Source organism: Euleptes europaea, chromosome 8, assembly GCF_029931775.1.
Source record: "Euleptes europaea isolate rEulEur1 chromosome 8, rEulEur1.hap1, whole genome shotgun sequence".
Taxonomy (NCBI): Eukaryota; Metazoa; Chordata; class Lepidosauria; order Squamata; family Sphaerodactylidae; genus Euleptes; species Euleptes europaea.
In genome coordinates this window covers 62,107,196-62,118,016 of record NC_079319.1, presented here as the reverse complement: position 1 = coordinate 62,118,016, position 10,821 = coordinate 62,107,196, and the positions used below count along the sequence as shown (strand labels likewise).

The 10,821-nt window shown below is 41.9% G+C and overlaps 1 pseudogene; it reads left to right on the top strand.

Moving 5' to 3' along the window:
- Positions 1-8,852: 8,852 nt before the first annotated feature.
- On the top strand, positions 8,853-9,442 carry LOC130481724 (60S ribosomal protein L12-like; annotated as a pseudogene).
- The last annotated feature ends 1,379 nt before the right edge of the window (positions 9,443-10,821 follow it).

Sequence of the window (10,821 nt, the reverse complement as noted above, 5' to 3'; positions counted from 1 at the left end):
CGGAAACTCAGACCGGCTGTTTTTTCAGGTCTGAGTAGCAGATTCCTGATCTTCAAATGTCTTCCAATAAATCAGCAATCATTTCAACTAGTTTCAGAGCCTTGTGGCTTTCATTAATTTGGCTTTTACTGCTTAATGTGAGGCCAGATTTATCAAAGTGCATTGATCTTGCTCTTTTCTCATTACTTATTTCTAATGCTTTCATTTTATTTTGGAAATGTGGCATCAGCTTGAACTGCAAGCTGTATTTCTATGAGTGATTTAAGAAGAAGAAGAAATCAGAAGGAGAATTAAAATCTAAAAGTAAGGGAATGCAGCACTTTGTAGAACAAGAGAAGTGCCGCCATCCTGGGTTAACAGCTCACTAATGTAAAGGTAAAGGTCCCCTGTGCAAGCACCGGGTCATTCCTGACCCATGGGGTGATCTCACATCCCGACCTTTACTAGGCAGATTTTGTTTACGGGGTGGTTTGCCGGTGCCTTCCCCGGTCATCTTCCCTTTACCCCCAGCAAGCTGGGTACTCATTTTACCGACCTCGGAAGGATGGAAGGCTGAGTCAACCTTGAGCCGGCTACCTGAAACCCACTTCCGTTGGGATTGAACTCAGGTCGTCAGCAGAGCTTGGACTGCAGTACTGCCACTTACCACTCTGCACCATGGGGCTCCTAACGGCTCACTAGCCAACAATTATTTTATGGATTAGGCTTCAGTTTATTAGCCCTTATTATTCCAAGCGTCAGTCCAGAATGTCTACTGCTTCACCTGGTTCAGGTGTAAAGGAGAAACAGAACTGGGTGTCAGCCATATACTGATGATACTTAACTGGAACTCTCTCCCCAGGGAGATTTGTCTGTCCCCTTCTGTTGCCATCTTCTGCTAGCAGGTGAAGACTTTTTTGTCTCGTTGGACATCTCCTCAATGTCCCCTCCTTCCTAACCGATATTTTAATATTTTATATGTATATTTTAGCTTTGTTTTGTATGTATCTTAACTCTGTTTTTAATTGTTTGAATTATATGTGTTTGGTAGGGGGTTCATTTTAATGGTTTTAAAGCAATTTTATCATGTATTTTTCTTAACTGATAGCTACCTTGGTGGCCCTTGTAGGGGTGGAAAGGTGGGATACAAATTCTGTAAATAAGTAAACAAACTTCCTAAACCTTAGATTATATAACTCATTCTTTTAATATAGATACTGAACAACATGGGCTGTTTTAGGGTACACTTTCCACTATGGTGTGGGACATGTTAAGCAACTATAACATGGGACTGTTAAACACTTTCTCATTCATCTCATGCATTTCCATCCTTTATAACATTTTTCCAAAACCTTCTCCTTAATACAGTACAAATAAAATGAGCTATTTCTTCCTTCTTGTTATTTTATCCTATCTTTTCTATTTCTTTTCAGTAAATTAATCTGTTACATTAAAGTACTTCTCCATGTTCAGACAGCTACAAAAAGATCAAAGTGTTCAATATTATGCTATAATGAATTTTGCAAGAATAAGTAGCAGTTTCAAGTATGGGAATTTAAACTATTGTATTAGCTGAAACTTCAAAGGCCTTATAAGCATCTTTTAGAAATGCATTATGAAGAGCTGGGGATGGGTTGACATCTACCTATAATTCTTCTGCTAGAAATGCCTTTTTCTGCTCCGTATTGCAAGGATGCCTACATACTGGTCATGCTGCCCCCCCCCCCCCCCAATCTTGGTGCCTGGACCAGATTTCATGTACACTTTTTTTTTATATCTGAGCAAGTAAACAAGTCTCTGGATATCCCAGAACAAAAGGCAGAAGAAGGATGGAGAAAAAGGAGGAAGAAGGATTCTGTGCTGTCATATATTTTTTCTGTAGGGGTCCTACTATAGGACTCAGATGAAAAAAATAATTTTGATAAGTCAACATGATATTCCTCATCCTACTTGATAGATTCCAGGGTGGGTGTTCTACCTTAAAGGAGATGAAAATGACTATTCTCCACAGTGCCTTGCTGAGGAGGGTTTCTCAATTTCCAAAAGAGAAGTCGCTTTCAGCTAGAGATAGTAAGGCTGAGGGAAAGCCAGGACCTCTAAATGATATGTGCCAGCCAGACACCTCTTTTGACTCCTTTCTGCCAGTTATATTGGATCCTGCCTGGTCTACTAGATGTCATGCAGGGATGAAAAATTGTTCTCTTTGAAAAAGCAGCAACAGTCCTTTTCGGAGGCACACGATTAAGATAACAAGTTTTCCCAGACATAAGAAAGGCCAGCACATGGGGCAGGACTGCAGTTGCCTATTTCCTGAGACAGCCTCCCTTTCCCCAAGGACATTAACCGCTCCTATAGAGAAGGAAAGAAAAGGCATATGGAAGTGACTCTTTTTTTGCAGAAAACTACAGTTAAACTTAAGAATATTATCATGTTTAGGGTTGCCAGGTGGCAATCCACCCAGGCGCTCCAGAGCCAGGGCTGTGTGCATGCGCACGGGATGAGGGCACTTCCGGTTTTACTTCCGGAAGTGCCGCATCGCTGTGGCTGTTTTAAATCAGCCATGGTGATGCAGTGCTTCTGGAAGTAAAACTGTAAGTGCTGTCATTGCGCGCCCCTGTGCTCACACGGCCACTGCAGCCCCGCCCTCTGAAACCTCCCGCCGATAGGGAGGGGGGACCTGGCAACCCTAATCATGCTCCCCACTACTCCCAAAAGACTGGTACCAGTTACAGTTGTACACTTGACCTCACTGGCAGCCCTACTTTGGTAGCAACCTCTGGGGAAATGGGCATCACAAGCACTCATTTCTGTCTGGTGTGGGAGTGAGAAAGTTATCCAGTCATAGCCAGGGGCTCCAGCATAGCCAGGGTCCCCCTTCCTCTACTTCCTAGTTCAGTCTCTCCCTCTAGGATGTTACCACCATCAAACACATTTTACGGAATTGTTCCACTTGAGAGCTTGAGCTTAAGCCCTCTCTGCCACTTTGCCACTAGAGGCTTAGCTCCATGTTTGTGTCTCCTTCTCCTTTCACACTCACTGCTGAAGAGACCAACACACTGATAAGGGTGCTTTCAATCCCCTTTCAATCCACTTTGCAGCTGGATTTTACTGTGTGAAACGGCCAAATCCACTCGCTAACGATAGTTAGCCAGCGTGGTGTAGTGGTTAAGAGCGGTGGTTTGGAGCGGTAGAGTCTGATCTGGAGAACCGGGTTTGATTCCCCACTCCTCCACATGAGCTGCGGAGGCTAATCTGGTGAACTGGGTTTGTTTCCCCACCCCAACACACGAAGACAGCTGGGTGACCTTGGGCAAGTTACAGCTCTGTTAGAGCTCTCTCAGCCCCACCTACCTCACAGGGTGTCTGCTGTGGGGAGGGGAAGGGAAGGTGATTGTAAGCCAGTTTGAGTCTCCTTTAAGTGGTAGAGAAAGTTGGCACAAAAAAACCAACTCTTCTTCTTCTTCTTCTTTCTTCTTCTTCTTCTTCTTCTTCTTCTTCTTCTTCTTCTTCTTTGAAAATGGATTGAAAGTGCATTACTCAGTATGTGTGAAAATGTATACTGAATAATGTACTTTCAATCCACTTTCAATGCACTTTATCATTAGCAAGTAGATAAGGTTCTGTGCCTCTCAAGGAAGGGACTGATCTTCCTTTTCATGACAAGGGTCCAAGTGTGTCACTGAACCTTTGAGAGGATATTTCCTCAGACAACTCCAGAAGTTCTATTTGGTGCTGTGTTAACCTGTGGAACTACACTCTGCAGGTCAGCCCTGTGAGGTAGGACAGGATCAAAATACCAATAAATTCACCATTTCTGTCAGCCCCTTGTCTTTCTCTGGCCAAGGCCATCTGCATTTCTATTGCACTGAATGGCTGTGCCCTAGAAAAGTGATTTATACTCACTTTCTTCTTTCCTCCCTTTACTCCTGTGATCAGCAGAGAGTTCCTTATAGCCTCTTTGCCTGCACAGAGTGCAAACCCAAGAATTACTCTTTGACACTAATCTGGGCTGGAAAGTCTTTCACCGCACAGTCATAGCAGTGTCTTTCCTCCTCCTTAGTCTCCACAAGAAATGGAGATGAGTGCAATAACAGCGCAATTGGCACCAGCAGCAGGCAGTTCAGCAGCCTTGGATCCAACCTTTCTGCGGCTCATAGTTCTCTCCCCATGCCTCAATATTACCATCTTAGTCTCAAAGGAGACAGTTGGCTTGGGGCTCAGTTCATTAGAGATTATCGTGTGACCATTTCCTTTCCATAAGGCACAATTATATAAGGAGAACAACTTGATAACGCACCTGAATGGGCATGTTTCTGAATTCTATGTAGGTTGATGTACCAATGTTGAGAAGAAGTGGATTCCTCAGGCCAATTGCCAGGTGAACGATTTGCTTTTTGAAATAAAGCATCTGGGCCTGTAAAAGATACAGGATAGGGTGAAAAGCATCCCCACGATCTCTTTCAGATAGATCTGTCCAAAGAAAAACTCTGAGCTAGTGAACCTTGCCAGTCACCTTGGAGAGTCTCCATAGTTCTTGCCAGTCACTGTACTTCCTGCATGACTCCAACAGGGATAGATTTGGTCTATAGCATATGAATACTGAGGGACTCGTAAGTGTATTTCTAATGATTAACAGAGTTTTTAGTGAGCATCTATGTTCCCCATGTCTTTTAAATTACACAGAAAGCTCTCTGAAATGGTTCTCATACCCTTCTTCAAGGGTAGCAAAATAGACAATCATGACAGAGAATAATTGAAGCTCAGTCTGTACCCCAAACAATCCCACTGGAACAAAATAGATCACAAAACTATTAAATAGATGAGGAAACCTCAAAGTAAACAGAAAATGAGTCTGCATTCCAGTGAGTACTTCCCAGGAAGTTAGCCCCATTGAGTAAATTAGAATTTACTTCTGAGTAGACCTGCTCAGGATTGCTCTGTCTGTCCTCTGAACTAAGTAACCATATAAATGAAATCATTTTGCAAAATTTGCCTTTAAATAGAATTAGACAAAATCTTTCCCTCGCTCTCGCACAAGCTTTTGCTCTGCTCAAAGAAATTAACTTAAACTCCAATAATGAGGCTCATTTAGCTATTTGTTTATCTTTCTATCATTCCCTATAATTTTAAATGGATTTGATCGCAACTACCTGGATTGAGGCCAGCGTCTATATTTGACTTGCTTCTCAGAGCTGTAAATTTCCAGCCAGCCAGAGAGAGTGAGATCAATAGATTAAATGAGAGCTTCATTCTCATTGTTCCCTTCTTCCAAGAATTAGGCCATACTGATTTCCCTTTCCTTTATTGCTAACAGGCAAAGATAAGGATCACACAGGCTTCATCCACAGCTAAATGAAGAGGAGGAACCATAGTTTATTATTTATTGGCATGACATTTAAAATGTGAAACAGTGAGGATCAATAGACTACTATCTATGGATTTTATGATAGACTTGAAATGAATATGCCTATTTAATTACATGTCCATTATAACTAATCCATTGCAATTAGACATGCTTCTTTCTTGGTTTCAGTGAATTTAAATGTGTCTGTCAGTTGAATTAAAACTCAATTCAGGTCTTCCAGCAGAGTTAATTCAGTTAATCACAGTAACTGGGGTTCTTATCCATTTATGTTTCAGATACCTCATGAACAACTTGAGGGGAAAAAAATTCTTTGCAAAAAGAATTACTTACATTTATATTAGGTATGTGCACCAGCACCAAAAAAGTGTATTCGAAATTCAGATTGATGAAACTTTGGGCTTGAATTTTTTTTACATCAGTATTTCAGAATGTTTGTGGTTTCATTCAGAGCAATAGGAGGTAGCCATTCCCCCCTATAAAGCAAGAGAACCTGTCTTCTCAAAGGGTCCCCTCAGACATCTGACCCTTTCCCTGCCTATGCCAAACTTGGGAGTGAAGGTGGCATGGTATAGCCTGATCTTGTCAGATCTCGGAAGTGGATCTGGCCCAGGCTAGCCCAATGGCATCAGATCTCAGAAGCTAATAGTGTCAGCTGTGGTTAGTACTTGGATGGGAGGCCACCAAGGAAGTCCAGAGTCACTACACAGAGTCAAGCAATTGAAAATCACCTCTGTCTCTTGCCTTGAAAACCCTACAGGGTCACCCTAAGTCAGCTGTGACTTGATGGCATTTTGCACCACTAAGTACAGGCAAATATCAATCATAGATTTTGCTCTAATCCTCCTCACCTTGGGAACTCCACAACCAAAGAGAGATTAAGCTACCTGCTGATGCTACTAATCTTGCTGCCATGCTGTCTGGAGAAGATGTTTCATTTTTATTTCTGAGGCTGTAGAAGCCAATGAGATTCCAAATGTCCAGAATGTTCAAATTCAGAGCTATTTAGTATGTTATAAATATGACATTATTCAGTGAATGACAAATACATCTCCAGTTGCACACATTCCACCTTTCTGCCATTATGGAGTTCAATGTGGCATACGCAGCAGTTTCCAGCAGGTCTCCCAGTGAAGCATTGACTGAACTCATATCAACTCAATGTCAGCAAAAATATTGGATCATGTGCCTTATATTCAGACCCTTGTCCCCAAATGTAATTGTATAATTTAAAACAGCAATGCAGCCTAACAACTTAAAAGAGCAATGTTGCCCAGATGAATATACTGAGACTCTGTTGAGTAAAAACTTCTGTAATTGGATGATGTATAGGGTTGCCAGGAGGCTTGGAATGGTGAGCAATTGCTCATGATGGGACGATTTACCACTCAAATGGGGGCTTGAGTGGTAAATTGTCCCATCGTGCTGCGGTGCTTCCAAAAGTAAACCGGAAGTGATGGGATTGCGTTGCTCGCGGTCACACGGGTGGGATCCCCACCCCCAAAATCTCCCGCTGGAGGAGAGGGGGGGACCGGGTAACTCTAATGATGTACAATATATGTGAACTGTAAAATACATCCCTTTCTCTTCAGCAATGAAATTTACCAGAAATAAAGGCAGAGAGTATGTTTTACTAGCTCAAAATGCAGCTGTTTTAAAAATGATGACTCAGAAACAACTTCTTTTTTAAAAAAAAAATGTGTATAGACATTATGCAAGATTGATCTGGTCTTCTCAGAATTTTGTCCTTGCTCAGAATTTCATTCTTCCTGTCCTCTTGTGCAAATGTTTTTCAATTGTCACTTGGTGGTTTCTGCCCTTTTCTGCAGTGGCTCTGATTTTGTGGAACGGGCTTACTAAGGAAGTCAAGAAGAGTCTTCTAGTGGAAGGCTAAGCTTTTCAGAAGGGACTTTGATGGAAGTTAGATGTTAATTTGTTATTGTATTCTGAACTATGTTTATAGTTTTGGTATTGTGTTTTTGTGCTGCTTTTAAATTCTGTTGTCAACAAGTTTGTGCCACTTGTGCCACTTGTGGTGAGAAAAAGGCTATAGCAAGGTGATGGTGCCCCACTGGTGGTTTAATTTATTATTATTGTTTTAATACCCTTAATGATGATATTGACTTTTTAAATCTTTTTATTGTAAGGAATTTGTTGTTACCGGCCTGAGCCCAGCCTTGGTTGGGGATTGAGGGCAGGCTAGAAATTGAAATAAATAAATAAATAAATAAATAAATAAATAAATAAATAAATAAATAAATGACTGAATAAATGTCTTTAATTGTCATGCTATGAACTGATTTAACATATGCAGATTATCGGCTTTCTGTGAAAACCTGATTATCTCTTAATTTTTAATCTCTTCATTGTAAAAAGGAATAACACATAACATATGCAGCCTGTTCCACCCATAGTTAAAGTCGCATACTTTATAGCCTTCGAGCAACAGTATTTACTCAAATGGAAGACTAGATTTTTCCCAGCTGTGCCATCAAATCAGGAGGTTGTCTTAAATCAGTATATAAATTTCAGTTATGCCCAGTCATAATTTTTATTGTGCATAACGTATTTGGGGGAGGGGGTTGTCTTACATTCTAGATTGTCTTCCTTTTGAGTCAATATGGCGATCATGTCTTTAAATCTCTCCCACTAAAATCAGTGGGACTTAAATTGTTTACCCTCTGCCAGAGCTGTAACAGGGGCACAAAACTGAGGGGCACAGAAAAAATATATATTATGGCTAAAACAAACCTTGTGTTGTTATTATTCTTATTATTTATATATTTACTTTTCTATCGAAATAACGACTATGAAAATATAGGAGGACACAATTTTAGATTCTTGCCTCGGGTGCAAAATTAGGTAGTTATGGCTCTGCCCTCAGCCTAAGCATGGCAATGGATAATCTAGGGCATGCATGAGGGAGAGTTTATATCATTCAGATATTCATCAAATTTTCAAGATAATTCGTATAGTTCTACAGTTGTGTACTCTAGGCAAACAGGAATAATATTTTCTATTTTTTAATTAAAATGATTTCAGGCAGCTGGGGATGCAGAATAAAGGGCCTACTTGGTGTTCTGTTCATAACTTTCCTCTTAATGAAACACTACATATTTACATATCCACTTGTGGTGTTCTGTGAAACTTGTAATTATCATCTATTAAAGTGAAGTACTGTAAAATGAAAACTTCCTCCTGCTGTGATAAGTGCTGATTTGCTACAAAACCAGCCAATTCCCCACAAGTAACGAGGCTCCCTGCTATATTAGCTGAATTATGTTCAATGAAGAGTAAACAGGACAGGGCAGGAAACCCACAAAATTAGTCAAAATGACAGGGAACTGCACAGAGATTTGCCTCCTTCTGAGAATGCTCATCTAACACTTCTCTCGTGTGAATTTAAAACATTGGTAACAAAGCATAAAAACTGGTATGCAGCTCTTGCCATCTTTACGACAAAGAGGGAGGCTTCGTTGCTCCCTGTATCCGTTGCCATCCTTCGCTTAGCCCAGCGCTCCTCGCGATGCCATGCCGCCCAAGTTCGACCCCAACGAGATTAAAGTCATGTTCTTGAGATGCACTGGAGCTGAAGTTGGTGCCACTAGTGCTCTGGCTCCTAAAATTGGACCCCTGGGTTTGTCTCCCAAAAAGGTTCGGGATGACATTGCCAAAGCGACCGGTGACTGGAAAAAGCTGTGAATTACTGTGAAGCTGACCATCCAGAACAGGCAAGCTCAGATTGAAGTGGTCCCATCAGCCTCTGCCTTGATTATCAGAGCTCTGAAGGAGCCACCCCATGACCAAAAGAAGCAGAAGAACATTAAGCACAGTGGCAACATGATGAGATCGTGAGCATTGCCAGGCAAATGCGGCACAGGTCCTTGGCGAGGGAGCTCTCTGGAACCAATAAGAAGATCCTGGGAACTGCCCAGTCCGTTGGCTGCAATATTGATGGGAGACATCCCCGCGACCTCATTGATGACATCAACAGTGGTGCAGTTGAATGTCCAGCAAGCTAAGACGGCAGCCCATGGGAACTCTACACAGCAAGTTCCACTGTTCTCTGCAACCCTGTGACTGTTCATAATAAAAAATTCAGTTTGTCCTAAAAAACAAACAAAACAAAAAAACTGGTATGCATTTCTGGACTCCAGTCCAGCAGTGTATTGAATTGGCACTGTACACAACTAGCGGTGAGTAAATTTTTACAAACGAAATGCTTGAAAATGAGCAATGAAAATGTACATGACCAGCCATAGAAAAATAAATGCCTGCCGTATTCATATTATAAGGCAGAACAATTTTGAATGCCTGATAAAAACATAATCCTGTTTGAGCGAGGGTGACACTAATAATTTGTGAACAAATTATGATTTGAACAGCAGAGTTCGCCCATCATGGTGTAAAACTGAAATCAAAACCCATATGTTAGGCTATATAAATTACGCATCAAAAATAGCGCTTGTTTGTTTAAATATTTGTATCTTATTTTTCTCTTTGAAGGGACTCATACAGCTCGTTCCTGAGCCTTGCAGTGGCCAGAGATGACGTGGCTGCGGCACCGCCCCCAAAGAGGTTTCCTGGCTGCTGCAAGGTTCAAAAACCACTTCAATAAATAAATCAAAAATGGGGGGGGGGGGAAGCCCCATTGAAAACAGTGATGCTGCGTCAAGAAAAACCTACAGTCAGCTCCGCCCTGGGAACGCCCCGGGAACACCCCCCCTACACACACACGGGTGCTGCATTTCTCTTCTGGGATTTAGGTTCGAGAGGCTGTGGTGTCAGAGGAGCACGGTGTAGCTCCGCAGTGCCCAGGCGCCGATGGAACTGCCCCCACTGCCAGAGTAAGTGCCTCTTATGCCATGGTAAGAGGGCACTTACGCTGGCAGTGGGGTTATGCTACCTCCACTCCACTTTCAGCCCCCAACCTCAGGAATGGGCTGTAAGAAACCTACAACAATAAAAGTATAATTTATGAGAGCAAGAGTGGTATAATGGGTAAGAGCAGTGGACTGTAATCTGGAGAACCGGGTTTGATTCCCCACTGCTCCACATGAGCGGCGGACTGTGGAGATTGTAAGCCGGTTTGATTCTCATTAAAAAAGGTAGAGAAAATCAGCATATAAAAACCAACTTCAACTCCTCCTCCTCCTCCTTTTCCCCCTCCTCCTCCTCTTTTTCTTTTTCTTCTTCACCAACCAATAACAGGTAAACAAAAAAGCAACACCAAATTTAGGACCAGCCCTGCATACAGTGGGCTGGTTCATCCAAAAGCACAGGCTGCAAGCCATGGGCTAAGATCCAAAGCACCAGGAGACCTTTGCCTCATGCCCTTTGGCTCATGCCAAAAACTTGTAGCTCTGGCCATATCCAACCTTTATACCTACAACAGGAAGGGAAAAGCAAATGTTCAGCAAAGATGTTAACATCTGGCAAAGATGTTCCTTCCAATCTTTCCTTCCCAGTTTTAATGTTAG